This window comes from Octopus bimaculoides, chromosome 3 (genome assembly GCF_046866305.1).
Source record: "Octopus bimaculoides isolate indiv1 chromosome 3, ASM4686630v1, whole genome shotgun sequence".
Lineage (NCBI taxonomy): Eukaryota > Metazoa > Mollusca > Cephalopoda > Octopoda > Octopodidae > Octopus > Octopus bimaculoides.
Window position 1 is genome coordinate 45,865,651 of NC_142930.1, and position 18,592 is coordinate 45,884,242.

Below are 18,592 nucleotides of genomic sequence, written 5' to 3' on the forward strand. Positions count from 1 at the left end.
ATAGTCTTCAGTCACCATGCAGATGTAACTTTGAGGACACACTGTGGTTCCTCTTCACATTCTTAAATCCTCTTCAAGTACTACTTCATTCACTAATATGTCACATGTGGTAGCACTGCATTTCCTTCTAATCAACCTCCACTCTCTGATTCTCTCTCACTAACCCCATACTTTCCCTCATATTACCCCTTTCCCCAAATTGTCTCACCTCTACCACTTATTTCAACAATAAACCAGAGTAACTTTAATAAGAACTAATTTGGATCCTGATGAGCCAGTCATTCAATCTATGCATGCATGGAAAGCTGATGCATGATGATGAGATATATATATATTAATTTCATTTGGATGTTAACCCAGGAATCACCTCTGCCACAGGTACAAGCTATTGGAAACATGGTGATCCAGAGATTGTTTGCTTTAAGAAACACATACCTGAACATCCATAAGCATCTGCAGAAATTTTACAATTACGAACAAGGGAAATGGAATAAGCAAGTCCCTTTAATATGTTAATTTCCATTTCAGGATTGAGATTTGATTTATTTCATATTGTTATATTATGCAATAATATATATGCAATAATTTATTCAAATGCAGCTCATCAGAATTACATATAAAATTCATTTGCAAATGAATTTCCATGAAATTAATTTAATAAAAGGACTTGCTCACTCCATTCTCCTTGTTTCCCATCAGTGGGTCCTACAACTCAACCCATTACTCTTCCTCTCTCTTACAGTAATTTCTAATATTACTCTTCTTCTTTCTTGCTTTTCTGTCTCCTGCCTTTTCCCCACAAAACTCTTACTCTGTACTCTCTCCAATACATCCTTTCATAACAATTGATTTGCTTCTTCCATATTTTAACTTCCACTCTTTTGATTGGGGGTAGTGTCTCTTGGTATGAGCAACAAAGTGACCCCACTAGTATCAGTGCCATGAACAAAATACCCAGTACATTCTGTAAGTGGTTAGCAAATTAAATCAAGCAGTTATACAACAGGGGTTGAAAAGGTCCTTTAGTCTTCCTTAGGAAGTAACACCTATAGAGCTGGTGCCATGAAAATATACACTCAAATCTGATTGTAGAAGCCATGCCAAAACTGGGACAATGGAACAAGATATGATCCTCAGACTCATCAAATCTTGTTAAAACATCCACCCCTACACAGCATGGAAAACAGATGAAAAATGGTGACGATTAGGATGATGATGAAATTGTGACAAGAAACAGTCGCGAAGAATCAAATCATTTTATTCAGTAAAAATGCTCAACTTCAATATTTGAAGCACAAGTGGAACATGTCAAAATTTATAGTAAATGGTTAGTTGCCAACCTTCAACTAAAAGACACCATAATGCACCTGGACCAAAAGTAGCAGTAATAATTTCACAGCATGAGCCTTCCAACAGCTTCTCCAATAAGATTTCATCATTTACCTCTATAACCGTCTCAACTATTCTTTTAACATCTAAGAAAATTGTAATCCTAAATATCTATAACAATTATTGTTCATATCACATGTATATCAATGACACTATCCTTTACAAACAATTTACATGGTTTCAAATATCTGGGTTTTATTTGTTTATTTATTTATTCATTCATTAAGTTTTACTTAAAGTGTAAATAATTTATACATACGTCAATATATATCAATAAATCTCTGCAATAAAATTTGAAACTAATCTTATTTCAATATATGAAATCTGTACATTAATAAAAAACATAATTTCAGTTTAAATTATGAGAGATATGGAAAGTACTTTTCCCTAGTTTACAAGATTTTGAGAATCTGCCAAATTTACATCTGATTTAATTAAAGAATTTTTATAGTAGCTATAAATTCAAGAAACAAGTCACTCACTTAATCATTAAGTTGCTGACCTTCTAACTGGCAAATCTAAAGACTCTTGACAAGAAAATTGCTCTGTACACTTCACCACTTTAATATCCAGCAATGTATTACATGTACATACATTCTATAAATGATCTTAGGTATTTATTGCATTTACTTATTAAGTGCAAAGTATTAAGTACGTTGAATACATTCTGTAAATCACATATCTATAGAGAACAATAGTACTTTGTATTACATTTATTCACATTAAATACACTGTATATATCCATCTTTTTCAGCTGAGGTTATCTGAGAACTGAGGCACATGAAATCACCAGCTTGATGGATGGGGGTCTCTACTGAGGTTGGTGATGGGTCCTTGTTGATTGTGAGCAATCAATTTGTTTTTACTAGTATTCACAAGTAGTCCAACATCATGTGCAGCTAATTTTAGACTATGAAGTAATTGGATATCAGTTATTTTTGAGCTGGATATCCAGTCAATATTTTTGTGAATGGAAAACCGAGGCTGTTTAGATTGTCAAGTAATGTTCTGAAGACACAATACAGAGTGATCACAAAGAGAGAAGGTACCAGTGTGTCCCCCAAGAGTGCTCTGGTTTTGATGTCAAAGAAACTTGTATCTTCATCTGATGACCTTACCATTGATTTGGTGTTGCTACAGAATATCATAATTGCTACTGTTGTTTCCTTAGGAACACCATAGGTGTTTTTTTTTCATTTTACCATGGTGGATAGAGCCAAAAGCCTTTGTGATATAAACACACAGTAATACTGTTTCAAGATCTCTGGCTCTTACTTCTTTCAGCAGACAGCAAACTATGTATTTGTATGAGAGTTGATCTATTTTATCTGAAGCCATTTTCATTTCTTCTCCAAACTTCCACAATTTCTGGTTGTATCCTGTTGATAAGAGTGAACTATAAAGTTTTGCAGTGATGGTTGTTAGAGTTATGCCTCTGTCATTCTTTGCAAAACCCAAATTACTTTTCTTTGGAAATGGGAGTATGCAGCCTTCTGTCTATTGTAGACCATATGGCAGAAACCAAACAGAATATCACTAAATTCTCCTGTTTCCCAAATTCCAGATGGAATGTTATCAAGTCCAGTTTTTGATGTTTTAAGACCCTTTTTTCAACTCATCAATGGTGAAATCACCAGTTATGATATCAAAGGTGTGTGGTCAATAAGTAATGTTACACCTGCATCAGAAACTGAAGGTATGTTCCCAAGCAAATTTTGAAAATGATCTCTCCACTTTTCTTCACATTCCTGTGGATGTTTAGCTTTAATTTTTTACTTGAGAGTTTTTGCACCTACTTATTTCACTTACTGTCCACCGAGACCAGTGATGTTTGCTTGCTTACTACAGCATGTTTAATTTGGAGAGTTGGAGGTGATGAAAGTTATGGAAAAGTTATAACTCAATTAATTAGAAACAGAATTAGACTAGTTGAAATGCAGTTTGGCTCCACTAAACTAATTGAAGTTTTGTTTTAAACTAAAATGTTAAACTTTATACTATTGACTTAGTGTTCAAAAAGAGTTGCATTTATTTCCAATAATATTGTTTAATATTTGTTTTGATTTAAGGGATAATTGAGTAGTTTTTTTTATATAATTTCTTTGATTATTAGTTAATTTTCTAATTAATGTTAAGTTAATAGTACAACATTTAAATTTTTATTTAAACTAAAGATTCGATTAGATAAGTTTTTGTATTTCTTTTCAATAATTTTGTTAAATGTTTTTCTTTTATTTAATGGTGATATAATTATTTTTATATAGATTAATTTATATAAATTAATTTTTGTTAGTTTATATCAAAATTAAAGTTATTTATATTACGTTTATAATTTTAGTTTAACCTAGAACTTTGTTTAAATTGTATTTTAAACAAAAGATTCGTTAAGATAAGATTTGCATTTAATATTTATGTTAGTTTATATTCTAATAAATGTAAAGTTCATAATGTCACGTTTATAATTTTCGATAAGATTAGTATTACATTTCATTTTAATAATATTGTTTAACATTTTTCTGTCTTGATATAATAACTATTTTTATATACATTCATTTGTTATTTATTGTTGGTTGATACATACATTCATTTTATTAATATTATTGTTTGTATTTTGACCTGAAGATTAGCTATATTTTTGAATAGAATTGATTTTCAATTGATTTAATCGATTTGATTATATTTTATTTCCTATTTGAAAACTCGATTATGAAACACGTGTCGTCGTTTTATCATTATTATTTTATGATTTTTACTTTGTATTTTATTATACTTATTTATCATGTATCCACTTATTAATTTTTTCTATACGTGACTGTAGATTTTCATAGATGAGTTCATGAACTTTGGTTCTTTTCTCTAAATTATATACATATATATATCTGTAAAAATATGTGATACTTATTCAGTAGCCATGATAAAACTCCGAGTTTCGGATGCTGGGGTGGGAACCCACGCCAATATCTCTTCAGTTATCCGGCCATTGAAAATTCCTGTGAACCCCACCCCGGCATCCGAAATTCGGAGTTTTATCACGGCTACCGAATAAGCATCACATATTTTTACAGATAAATTCCTCTATTTACATAATATCGAGGTCTCTTTCTTTCTTTCTTTTGTTGTCCTTTCTATCAATATATATATGTGTGTGTGTGTGTGTGTGTGTGTGTGTGTATACATATGTATATATAATGCGTACATATATATATATATATATTTAATGGGTATGTATATATATAATGTGTGCATATGTGGTCAGATTGAGCTGAAAATATGCACACCTATGTTAAAAGTGCTAGCGAGTTTGCAGAGCAACTTTGAATTTGCTCAATTGAAAGGCGTGGCCTCTAGGGCAAAATTCCTCATGTTTTAAAATGTAGCCCTACTAAACCCAAATGAAATTGGGTTATAATAACCAAACAATTAAAACAATGAAAACCTATGCCATTTTAATCCCGAGCAAGGCCGGGTATCTCTGTAAATCTACTACATATTTAAGAAAAGGATGGATGTTGTCTCACAAGCAGTTGTGCAGGCAAAAGTGTTAGTAAATGTGGTCGGATTGAGCTGAAAAGTTGCACACCTATGTTAAAAGTACTGGTGAGTTTGCATGGCAACTTTGAGTTAGCTCAATTCAGAGTCATGGCCTCTAGGGCAAAATTCCTCATCTTTTAAATTGTGGCCTGCGTAGACCCAAATGAAATCAAGTTATAATTCCGAAACCAGTAAAACAATAATAAACTATTTTAATCCTGAGCAAGGCCTTTTTTCTCTGCTAGTATAGTAGTATATTCATAAAATGATAAAATATAATAATACTTCTCATTTCTTTGAATTTACTGATATATACATTATTCAAGGTAAGTAACAAATAATTGTCCTTATTTACATAGTTTATCGATGGAAGAACTCAATAAATAAAATAAACAAAAACTGAGATCTATGATAATTATGACCTATATTATTTCTTAGATAAAGAGATAATAAACTATGAATAATGAATATCAAAATTTTACTAAATCTTCCAGAAGTAACTAAATTAGAAGTTACTGGAATAAACATTATTCAAAGTAACTAACAAATAATAGTCCTTATTTACATAGATTATCGAAGGGACAACTCTGTAAATAAAGAAAAGCATTAACATATATATGTGTGTGTGTATATATGTATATGTGTGTGTGTGTGTATATATATATATTTATATATATATATATATATGTATGTATGCATATAATCTAGCTACACATACACACGCACATCACATATATACATATATATATATATATATATATAAGGAAAAGAATCTGAAAATGCATGAATCTTTAAAAATATTTACTAACTCAACCGGTTTCACTTATTTGTCAAACCAGACACATTTTATCTTCTTGTCAAAGATTCTATTACTTGATTTGGATATATTTATGTAAACTAATTTTTATCTTCTTATCATTGTAAAAAAATTTATAACTTGATCTGAATGTTTTTATGTAAAGTAGTTTTTGACTCATCACAGAGTATACACAAAGACTCAAACTTTTTCTCATCATTGTTAAAGACTCTATCACTTGACTTAAATACATTTATGTAAACAAATTTTTGACACCACAGAGGATATACAAAGCCTCATACCTTACTTTTGAAAATAAGTGAAACCGGTCGTCACAAGCATGGCATATTGCCCAATGATTGAAGGATGTTTTTAAATAAATTTCATAGCGGTGACGAGAGTCTTGAAGATGATAAGCGTAATGGTAGGCCATTGGATGTTGACAACGATGAACTAAGAGCCTTAGTGGAAGCCAATCCATGCACAACTGTTTGAGAGCTTGCTTCTGAATTAGATGTAATGTATACAACAATTTCCAACCACTTGAAAAAGATTGGAAAAACAAAAATATTCGAGAAATGGGTGCCACGACAACCAAAAAAAAAATGCCGTTTTGAAGTGTTGTTGTCCCTTTTTTTATGCAACAAGAACGACCCATTTCTCGACCGGATTGTGACTTGCAATAAAAAGTGGATTCTTTGTGACAACCGGTGATGCTCAGCTCAATGGTTGGACGCTGACGAAGCTCCACAGCACTTCCCGAAGCCAAAGTTGCACCAAAAGAAGGTCATGGTGACTGTTTGGTGGTCTGTAGCTGGTCTCATCCATCACAGCTTTTTGAATCCAGGCGAAACCATTACAGTGGAGAAGTACTGTCAGCAAATGGATGAAATGCATAAGAAACTCCGACAACAACAGCCAGCAATGGTCAATAGAAAAGGACCAGTTCTTCTCCACGACAACACTCGGTCACATGTCGCACAACTGACCCTGCAGAAGTTGAGCGAATTGGGCTACAAAACTCTGCCTCATCTGCCATACTCACCAGACATCTTGTCTACTGACTACCACTTTTCCAAGCATCTCGACAACTTCCTGCATGAAAAATGCTTCAAAAACCCAAGACGATGCCAAACATGCCTTCAACGACTTCATCTCCACCAGAACGCAGGATTTTTACGCTACTGGCATAAATAAACTTGTTTCGCGTTGGCAAAAGTGTGTTGATTCTGATGGTGTTTATTTCAATTAAAAAAGTTTTGTTTGAGCCGAGATATGTGCATCCGAATTTAAAAGTTAAAAACCACAAGAACTTTCTTGACAACCTAATATATATTATACATATAAATATGTGGACATGTATATGTATGTATTTATATGTGTGTGTGTGTATTCATCCTTGCATATGTATACCTATTTGTATGTAAAATACAGTGTACATTTAATACACATTAGAGATGCCCATAAAAGGATATCTGACCCGCTAGAAAGAGCAGCCAAAGCTCTACACCACAAATTTAGGGATAATTTCTTAAGGAATGAAAAATAAAAACATTGTGCACAAGTCATGTTCTCTATGTAGTGCCTCGTGCATATATGTTGATCTAGGCTATTTCGCTGATGATAGTTGGCCTTGCAAAATAGTTTGTTTTGCTAAAATAACTTGAAACCTGGTTCGAAATATAGATGGTAAATGTTTTTATTTTTCATTCCTTTCGAAATTATCCCTAATTTTGTGGTGTAGAGCTTTGGCTGTTCTTTCTAGTGGGTCAGATGTCCTTTTATGGACATCTCTAATGTGTATTAAATGTACACTGTATTTTACATGAATAATATATAGTCTGTTGACTAATTTTTTTCTCGCTACACCACTGGTAGTAAATTGAATTTCTTAATTTTTTGCTACCCTAAGACTTATTACCTATTTGTATGTATATAAGTATAAGTATTTTCAGCAGAGTTTATGCTATAAAAAAAGATTTGAAAATTTATGAGTCTTTGATTTCCCCAACTCAGTTGTTTCTGTTAATAATTTTAAAATATTGGAGACCCTGAGAAATTCATTATTGGGATTTATCCAGTGATCTAAAAAAGAGGTATGTAAAAGATAAATTATTTTGATAGCATGCTTTTCTGTTTATAAATATTTTTTCATACACATACACACACATGACCTCACTTGGTTGGTAGTGGGGAGATTTAAATTACTAACTTTTTTCTTTTTTTGTTTTGTTGCTTATATCCCAGCAATGAACCATGTGTGTGCTACTTCCACATCAGCATTCCATAAAATGTCTTCATAGGAGAAAAATATTGAAAAACATCAATGCATGTGACAGTGACAAATAAACAAGGGAAGGGGGCACATGGGATGTGCTGGAAACAACAGCCAAATCTCCCTTAAATCATACACCTTTTTCTCTGAAAATATTTACAAATCTAGGGACAGGTTACCGAAAAGACTTCTCTCATGGTTTTTAAGTGCATAGTGCCCCACAAAATTGATCATAATCAGTCCGGTGTGGGGTAGTGAGTCAGGAGTGAGGTGAAAAAAATGATAAATTTTCAAAAATCTTTTTTGTAAAAAAAAAATGCCCCCATCATTTTGAAGAGCATAGTGAAAAAAATTAGAAAATTTCCTGTCAAAACAGAAATTCCAACTTACATAGGTGTCTTGATCCAAAACACTGCCATATTTTTATTGCCATTTTTAAAAAATAATTTTGGCAAATTACCCACTAGATTTATGTCTTGGATTATTTATACAATTTACCTAGACACTTTGTATCTATGTATCTATTGATGATTTAAATTTGAACCCTATTTTTGAGACTAATAATTGATATGAATCATATACTAGTCCATTTTTTTATATACCCATCTATTTTGTTCAATTAATCACATCTTTTTAAAGACTCAAAACAAGTTCATCTCACTATTTCTCCTTCTGCTACATTTTCACCATACTTTATTTACTTTATCTAGCTCAGTATATTTTGATATATCATGTTAATTCAAATATTCTTACTCTCTTTCCATTTCTCTCATTCTGTTTTAACTTTTGCCTAATATCTCTTTTTGTTGATATTCCTCTATATTTCATGAACACAACACAATATCTGTAAACTTCTCTCTCATTCCTTTAAATTTTCACTTTCTTTTCTTTCTCTATTATTACTACAGCCACGTTATTAATAATAACCAACCTGACTCTCTCTCTCTTATATCATACACCATCTTCAAATACATAACCACTACACTTAATTTCCTTTCTAATATCTTACAAAATCTCCCTTCTTCCTCTCTATAAAAATTTTTTTTTCAGTATTAGTCTTCCATACATTATAAATTTGAAGATGTTTTTTTTTTGTATGTGAACACAGAGTTGAAGAATAGCTGTAATCATATTCTGTTGAACTGAAGATATTGCCTTCACTTGCAAAATGTACAATGCAATTTGTAGCATACAAGTAATGCAGATGTGTATAATAATTTATTATACACTGATATGAAATTATTTTTGCATGATGTTGGCTGCGAAACGGGCATCATCCTATGCATGCCAACTGACAAAATAGATATATTTATTTTATATCCCCTGACTTTCTTAGATTCCATATATGTACATCATCATCATCATCATTTAACATTATATATCATGGGTTCTCTCATCATTAGACAATTTACAAAGGTTTGGCAATTTCTGGCTGAGCAACCACACAGTTGATTTGTTTATAGTGATCAGATGTTTGTGTTCACATAAGCTCCACTCCCTCCATCATACTGGCATTACCACGTGCCACATGTCAGATGACAAAATGATTGCAGAGCAATGCAAGATGAAGTGCTTTGCTCAAGAACATGATGCAATACCTGGTCTGGGAATCGAACCCACGATCTTGCAATCATAAGTACAACACCCTAACCACTAAGCTATGTGTCTTCACTATATATATATATATATATATATATATATACATACAGAGAGAGAGATAGAGAGATAGATAGATATATATAGAGAGAGAGATATATATATATATACACACACAAATAAATATATATATATATATATATTTTTATATATGACGTTGACCACTAACGTGGACATTCAATACGCTAGAAATAGATCACATCTTGTGTCTAAAAAGACCTAAATTGTTCTCAACATGAAATATAGCGTGATACCAAAACGTAAGCGGGCAAGACATTTAAAAAAAAACGCAAAGGACAATTTAGGTCTTTTTAGACACAAGATGTGATCTATTTCTAGCGTATTGAATGTCCACGTTAGTGGTCAACATCATATATAAAAATGTACTTTAATCCCCTGAGATTGCAGATACTGTTTCTGAATCTCTTTGATTCTTTAAATGTGCTAGCTTCCTGGTAATTAATCGATATTAATTAATATATGATTTTTTGCCATTTTTTTAATATATATATCTGTGTGTGTGTGTATATACACACACATGTATATAGACATATCATCGTCATCATCATTTAATGTCCGCTCTCCATGCTGGCAAGAGTTGGATGGTTTGACTGAGGGCTAGCAAGCCAGAAGGCTGTACCAGGCTCCTATCTGATCTGGGAAAGTTTTTACAGCTGGATGCCCTTCCTAACACCAACCACTATGAGAGTGTAGTGGGTGCAGTACTGTCATTGGCCACGACAATGATTTCATTTTCCTCAACATGTCTTTGCAAGCAGTTTATTGCCCAATGATTGAAGGGTACTCTTAAATGGGCTGGTTATGCTGTACTGGCATAGGCTACATTTGTGGTTTCATCTGGCTTGCCAGGTCTTCTCAAGCACATCATATCTCCAAAGGTCTCAGTCACTTGTCATCACCTCGGTGAGGCCCAATGTTTGAAGGCTGTGCTTCATCACCTCATCCCAGGTCTTCCTGGGTCTACCTCTTCCACAGCTAGGGTGTAGCACATTTTCACACAGCTGTCCTCATCCATATGCAACACATAACCAAACCAGTGCAGTCGTCTCTTTTGCACACATCTGATGCTTCTTAAATCCAACTTTTCTCTCAGAGCACTTACACTCTGTCACGTATGCACACTGACATTACACATCCAGCAGAGCATACTGGCTTCATTCCTTGCAAGCTCACGCATGTCCTCAGCAGTCATGGCCCATGTTTCATGTTCGCACACATGTCATAGTCTACCTTTGGCTCTGAGTGAAAGGCTCTCTCTGTATGTATATATATATATATATATATATATATATATATATAAGTATGTATGTATGTATATAGATATAGGTATATATATGTATTCATGTATATATGTGTGTGTATTATTTTACCAGTGTAGTAACCAGTAACCATAAGAGATGAAAATTAGAAAGGAAAAATCCCAATAAACTGCTTTATGTGAATAAAAAATACCTTGTGGCAGTTATTCCTTTGAGTTGTGCAAATACTCCCTTATCACCCTCTTGTCATCTGAAATATAGTAAATCAGTAATTGGCAGGTTGGAGATCTGTACCCAATAATGCTATTATTAGCAATATGAACATTATATATAAAGAAATAAATGACTATACATAATGATATTAAAAATATACCAAAATAGAATAGACAGGGTACAAGTTGATTATCCGTTCCATCCTGGCACAGTTGTGTCTATACTTGTGTATGCTATATTGACTTTTAATGTCAGGTTGCTCTTGAGTGCTACTGGTAACATGTAATCCAGTACAACCTGTCGCATGATCAAGTCGTCAGCGACAAAACTGGCAACCCCACTAGGTTTGCTTGGTGAGGAGGGTGTTGTTGGAGACACTGCAGGATGAAAAATAAGGCCTGTCAAAGGGCAGATGAACTCCTGAACAGTGAAGGCGGATGGGGGTGATGCCATGCAAGCTGGCTATAAAGGCGGACTACGACAAACTGGAGTTCCAGCAGCTTGCCGCAGGAAGCCTGTGAACAGGACCGGATGGGTTGGTCCAAAGGCGGAGCATAAGATCTCATCCACCAACTCCAGCAGCTCATTGCAGGTGAAGACAAGGGTCAATCATCTTAAGACTCCTCTTGTTATTGAACCCCACCCCCTTGCCTTCTGTCAAGTGTGTACAACTGAGAACTGTGCATCCTCTCCGGCACATTAAACTTTTCACAGCACAAGCTTCGCCTTTCATCCTCTCTGCAAGTCCTGCAGCAATGGCATCATCTGGTGATGGGGGCAGACTAGGATGTAGTTGGAAGCCTCTAGTTGGAGTCCTGCACGTAGGCGGCATAAGTAAGATGGTCATTGTTGGATGGACCTGTGGACAAACATCCACTTCGTCCTGCTTGTGTGTCCAGGCAACCCTTTCCAGAGATAGCACTGCCTGGCCCACATGGGCAAGGGCCTAGAAAATGTGGCTCAGAAAAAGCTCATCCTTACTTGCTCGACTGGGTAACCACTTCCAGTGAATCATCCCCAAACATGCGGTCAAAACCAAGCATCAAAATTGAATACGAAAAAGAAACCCTTGAACCTCATTCTTGCATGCTGGAATGTTCACACCCTCTTTGATGATGTTTCACATGATGAGCCGGACACTCGATGAACCCCGTGATGCACTGCTATTGTAGCCACCAAACTCAAGCACTACAATGTCAACATTACTACACTCAGTGAGACTCGTTTCTCTGATGAGGGCTCCCTCACTGAAGAAGCTGGTGGATACACCTTTTTCTGGAAAGGACATCCCTCTGGGATGCCCTGTTTGCATGGGGTTGGTTTTGCAATCAAGAACAGCCTATTGCAGAAAATTCCTGGAGTACCTTCCTGTATCAGTGAGTGCCTGATGACAATCAAAATCCCACTTTCAAGCAAATGTTTTCTGACAATTCTCAGCATTTATGGACCAACTCTCAACTCTGATGAAGAGATAAAAGACGCCTTCTATGATTCTCTGCATACTGCGTTTCAGAACATCTCCTGATCAGACAAGATTGTATTCATGGGTGACTTCAACTCCCATGTTGGGTGTGACAATACTGCCTGGCAGCACAAGGAAAAGGAACGCTAATGAACAGAGACTACTCACCTTCTACTTCAAGTACGACCTGTGCATCACTAACACCCTCTTTCAACAGCAGGACATTTACAAGATGTCATGGATGCATCCGCGTTCCAAAAAGTGGCATCTCCTAGACTACATCATTGTCATCAAGATATGGGTGATGTCCTCCATACTCACGCAATGCATGGAGCAGATTGCTGGACGGACTACAACCTTATCTGCTCCAAGCTTAGAATCAACATTCAACCCCTTAGCTGAAAGTCGACAGCATCATAACAACTGAACACCATGAAACTGTATGATCCTGAGAATCGTGGCCACTTTCAAGATCAGCTTGCCATCAAATTGGATACTCTCCCACTCCTCGATCCTACCTCGGTAAACCAAGAGGAGCTAGATGATATATGGGACAAACATATTTCCTTGATCTACTCAGTTGCAACTGAACAACTAGGACACACTAGACGTCGCAATCCTGACTGGTTTGATGAATATACTGATGAGATCCTCCCTCTTCTCAAAAGCAAAACTGGGCTGATGATGCCTACCTCTTGAGTAGGTCCAACGCACACCTCCAGAACTGGAAAGATCTTCGCTCAGAATTTTCGTCGCTTTGAAACCTGCCACCTGTTCACTGACAAAATTCTGTGCTACATTTCTGTATATATATATATATATATATATATATATACACACACACGTATATATGCGTGTATGTGTGTATATATACATGCATATATATATAGAGAGAGATATATAAAACAAAAGACGAAGACAGGTGTATGAGCAACAAGGAAATGTATTAGTTTGATGCTCACGAAAATGACAGTCTTTTAAATTTCGAGCCTGCAGTCTTCAACAGAAAGGAATAAGAGAAAATAAACAGAGGGAGGATGAAAAAACTTGTAGATTTCAGTGGTCCGGTATATAAATATGTGTGTGTGTGTATAAATATATATATATTTATCAAAATAAGTAACAGGATATCAAGTAGTAATGCAACATGACCATTTCAAGCGGCTCCATTTAATTGAACAAATCAATTTAAATACAGTGCTATCTTCAGCTGCACAAATATGGATTTTCAACAGATAAAATATGTTAATATATTTTTTCTTAAATATTTTAACAGAGCAAGAGGATGAAAGAAATTTTATGTCGCTATTGTAGCAAGAATAGCTAAGAGAAGAACATTACTACTTGATATTTTAGCGAACCTTTAGCCCACTAATCTAATACAATGTTCGTGCATCCTTCGATAGCTGTAAGAATTAATCTAATGAGGAATAACAACAACTTGTATGAGTTTTCAAAGACTTCATGTACATGGAGTATTTATTCCATGATGAGAGCATTTTTACACAACTTGTATATTAACATTCAACAGAACAGAATGGAAGTTGAATAAGAAAAGTTTTACATCTTGCTGCCTTCCATGACTGGTATAGAGGATTTAACAAAATTCAAATCAACGCAGGGTCGTCCAGTAGCAGGAACAGAGATGGAGAAGAAGTAGTTAGCTGCAGGCTGCGTGGGAAAGGAAAAAGGGATTTTCTTTGGCTGTGGGTGTCTTTTTATATCTATCTAATGAGCGCCACCTCGTTGTTAACGATGTGACAGGGGAGATAACACTAGATGACTCATTAAAACCTGATGACACTGGATGCCTACATAACCCTCCCCCAGACCGAAAGAAGAGTAAAGGTCGAAAAGGCAAAGAGTAAAATTGTAGGCATCAAAGGAGGTAATTGCCTTGTTTTTTCACCAGGCTGAGCAGAGATACCGAGGGCGTGGAAAGGACTATCAAGAAAAATGGCTAAACGCAAACAATGCATGCAAACACAGGAATATGTAAATGAAAAGTTGCAGAATCTGTATGAATGTATGTAATGTCAGGTTAGGGTGGTGTGCAGGATGTGCCAGCCAGTGCAAGACTGAGGCACAGGACGCCTGACATGCCAACGTGATAACAACTGTCCAGGAAACTGGAAATCATAGGATGCAAGTGTCATGGTGTTTTAAGTTAGCAAGAGCGGTGGGTCGCTTGCAGAGGCTAGAAGTGCTAGGATGTAGGAGCAATGAGAAGGTAACTAAAATTCTAGAATGTGGTGCATGTGTGAATGAAAATTGAAACAAGTTAACATATAATATACACAGAAAGAAAATGTCTGAGATGTACAAGGCTACAAATACCATGCCAAAATTACTGGATGCAAAGGCAAGGTAAACAAACATATACATGAAAAGGAAAACAGAATAAATGCATTAAATGGGAAAAGAAAAAAAAGCAAATAGAATATGAGTTTCATATAAAAATAGTTTTACAAAGTTTTTTAGGCCAATTGACACGACGGCCACTACGGGTCGTCGTGACGTATGTTGGTGGGTGTAGGGAAGATGCGTGTAGCTGAGCTGGTGGTGGATGCAGTGGTGCAGTATTTTCCTGTTGTATAGTGTAGGATGAGGCTCTGGTGTGAGCGCGTCTGTATAGGCCTGTTTGAGTCTATCAATCGAAACTGTTTCTTGGAAACCATTTAAGTCTATGGTGAAACGTTTATCATTGCGTGCCAACACGAAATTAAGGTCCTGAGTAAGGGGGAGTGAGGGGACCTCTCACTGTATCCTTATGTACAAAAACGTGAGTCCACAAGGTAATATCAATGGGGACCGAAGATTTTATTGTCTGCTGCCGAATGTTCATTGGTGGAAGCTCCTGAAAGTACGCACGCAGGTGATCAGCTGGGGCGAGCATCTGCCATGGCAAGGAAAAAGGAGCACCATAAAGCAGCTCAGTTGGAGAGAAACCAAGGCCCTCCTTAACTGATGTTCGGATACCAAGGAGAACAATAGGAAGATACTCGGTCCAATGCTGGGTGTCAAGAGAGGCTCGTAAAGCAGCTTTCAGCTGACGGTGGAATCGTTCCACCATACCGTTCAAGGCTGGGTGGTAGCTAGTAGTCCTAATCCATTGAGCCCCAATGATTTTTGCCAACTCGGAAAAAAGGTGTGACTCGAACTGCCAGTCACGGTCTAGTGATGGTAGTGGGAACACAATAGCGTGATATCCATCCTGATACTAGAGCTCACGCTACGGATTCAGCGATAACGTCTGTTAACGGAATCGTTTCAGGCCATTGGCTGAAGTGATCAATACAAGTCAAGATATATGTGAATCCCTGACTGATAGGCCACGGTCCCACAATATCAATATGCACGTGAGAGAAACGGGCGTCAGGGGAGTTAAAAGTACCAAGTGGTGCCCGGATGGGCTTGTGCACTTTAGACTTTTGGCATTGAAGACAGGCGTGAGACCATTCGGTAACATCCCATCTCATGTTTGGCTAGAAAAATCTAGCCGTAATGAGTTTTACCGAGGCCACGATGCCAGGATGAGCCAGATTATGCAAAGCATCGAAGAAATGGTGCTTCTCCAGAACGAAGGGGTGAGGCGACTCCATCGATATGTCACACAAGATGCTCCTGTCAGCAGTTAGCATGGGCAGGTACTTGAATTTACATGTTGCAAATTCAGCAGATGTGGTGTCAAATGAATCCAAAGGAGGCTGGTCTGAGGCTAAAACCGTTAAATCGATTGCAGAAGTGGGTGTGAATGAGTTGATTGGCAAACGGGACAAGGCATCAGCAGCAGTGTTCTGGGTTCCCAAGATATGCTGAATATTGCTGGTAAACTGGGAAACAAAATCAAGATGTCTCGTTTCCCTCGGCGAATATTTTTCAGGCTTAGACCGTGAGGCAAATGTAAGGGGTTTATGGTCCGTGTATATGGTAAACTGTCTCCCTTCAAGGTAATGACGGAAGTGTTTTACTGCCAGGTAAATTGCCAATAATTCACATCCAAAAGTGCTATAGCGGGTCTTAGCAGGTTGCAGCTGTTGAGAGAAAAATGCCAAAGGTTGCATATGCTCTTGATGGAACTGTTGCAACACAGCGCCTAGGCTGTATCTGATGCGTCCACCACAAGCGAAAGCTTTGCGCCATAAACAGGGTGCGCTAACAGCGAGGCTTGTGCAAGTTCACGTTTTACCATTTGAAAGTATCCATTTGGGAAAGTGAAAGTTAAATAGCTTCATTTTTGTTAAAAGCTCAGTAAGAGGAGCGAGGTGTTCCAAACAGTGAGGAATAAATCGTCTATAAAAGTTCAATAATCCCAGAAAATGATGAAACTGCCAGAGCGAGGTAGGAGGAGGAAGCTCTTGGATAGCCCGGACTTTTTCAGGAAGAGGCCTAATACCCACTTCATCAATGAGGTGGCCAAGGAAAACAAGTGAAGAGGATCCAAAAATACATTTAGCTGGATATATTCTAACTCTGAATTGGGTCAGGCGCTGGAAAAGCAGCTTTAAATGTTGTACGTGCTCTTCAGCACTAGAATTGGCAATCAACAGATCATCGATATAAGCATAGATGAAGTCCAGCCCACGAATGACCTCATCTATAAAGCGCTGGAATGTACTGGCAGCATTCCGCAGCCCAAACGGCATTGTCAGAAATTCAAAAGCGCCAAACAGTGTTGTCACAGCAGTTTTAGGGATGTCTTCTGGGTGCACGGGAATCTTATGATAGGCCTGAACCAAATCAAGCTTAGAGAACACTGTACACCCTTATAAGGATGAAGCAAAGTCCTGAAGGTGAGAATTGAATAACGATCCGGGACAGTCATAGCGTTTAGGTGTCAGAAATCTCCAGTGGGGCGCAAGTCACCTGATCCTTTGGTGAGGCCCATTGACTGGTGGAGGGGCAGATAATTCCCAGCTGGAGCATGTGTTCAAACTCCACCTTGGCTGCCTTAAGTTTCTCTGGAGGTAGGCGACGTGGTCAAGAAAAAACAAGAGGCCTAGTTGTAGCAATAAAATGCCTTGTCGAGTGGGCAGAGTTATCCACCTGGAAGTTTAGCTTGGTCAGTTCCAGGGAAGAGTTCAAAATAGCCTGATACTGATTACCAGCTGCAGCTTTGAGGAAAACTGGGCTGGCTGCAGGAGTATTCGATATTCGTCCAGGAATATGGAGGTCAGTGGTGCTGTCTACTAGTCTCTGCTTACGAACATCAACCATGAGGGAGAAATGATGAAGAAAATCTGCACCTAGGATTGGATATGGCAGATCAACGATGATAAAAATCCACTTGAAGTCCTGCCGAAGGGCCAAATCCAGAGAAAGAGAGACCTGAAATGAAGCTACGACTGTTGGGGGAGAAGGAGAAGTAGCAGCCAATTTGTTGTCTGCAATTCCATTTCCAGTGTACTCCAAGATTCTATCGGCAGACAAGGCCAACTGGTCAATGGGAGTGACGTCCATGCTAAGGGCGAGAATCCCTTGCACGTGCAAAGGCAAATGGGAGAAGAAAAGCTGTTTTATCAAGGAGCTGTCTTTGGAAGAATCCTCGGTGAGCTCTTTCATTCTGTGCAGATGCTGAGTTGGCATCCTGTTATCCAAATATTCGGCACAAATGAGCGTGCAGAAATGCTTACTTTCGGGTACGACCATCCTGTAAATGATCTCACTCTTGACAGATGAATATGTGGCATCTTTAGGGGTGTCAGTGATGATATCCTTGAGACTATTCACCAGTGATGGAGGGATGGAGCTCAGAAGAATATGCAGTTGCTGCCGCTCGGACGAAATGTCACTCACCGCGAAGTACGAGTCCAACTGGGAAAACCAGAGCCGCACATCACCACTGGTAATGGTGAATGGCTCACTGTAACTGAAGTCGAAATTGATAGAAACAAACAGGCGCAGTCTGACGAAATCTTTGTGACTCGAAGTCTCACTCCAAATTTGTGTATTAGAACCTACAAGACGAAATCGAAGAATGTTGAGCAATG

At 37.0% G+C, this 18,592-nt stretch overlaps 1 protein-coding gene across 10 annotated transcripts in view; it reads right to left on the bottom strand.

Moving 5' to 3' along the window:
• LOC106878657 (potassium channel subfamily T member 2) overlaps positions 1-18,592 on the bottom strand; it is a 171,539-nt gene that overhangs the window by 140,646 nt on the left and 12,301 nt on the right. For 2 of the 10 annotated variants that reach the window (XM_089348906.1, XM_089348905.1), the window contains exon 2: positions 11,121-11,177. The exons of the other annotated variants lie outside the window; for them this stretch is intronic. The gene's annotated coding sequence lies outside the window, so the exon portion shown is untranslated. The remainder of the gene's footprint in view (positions 1-11,120; positions 11,178-18,592) is intronic. 10 annotated transcript variants of the gene reach the window in all.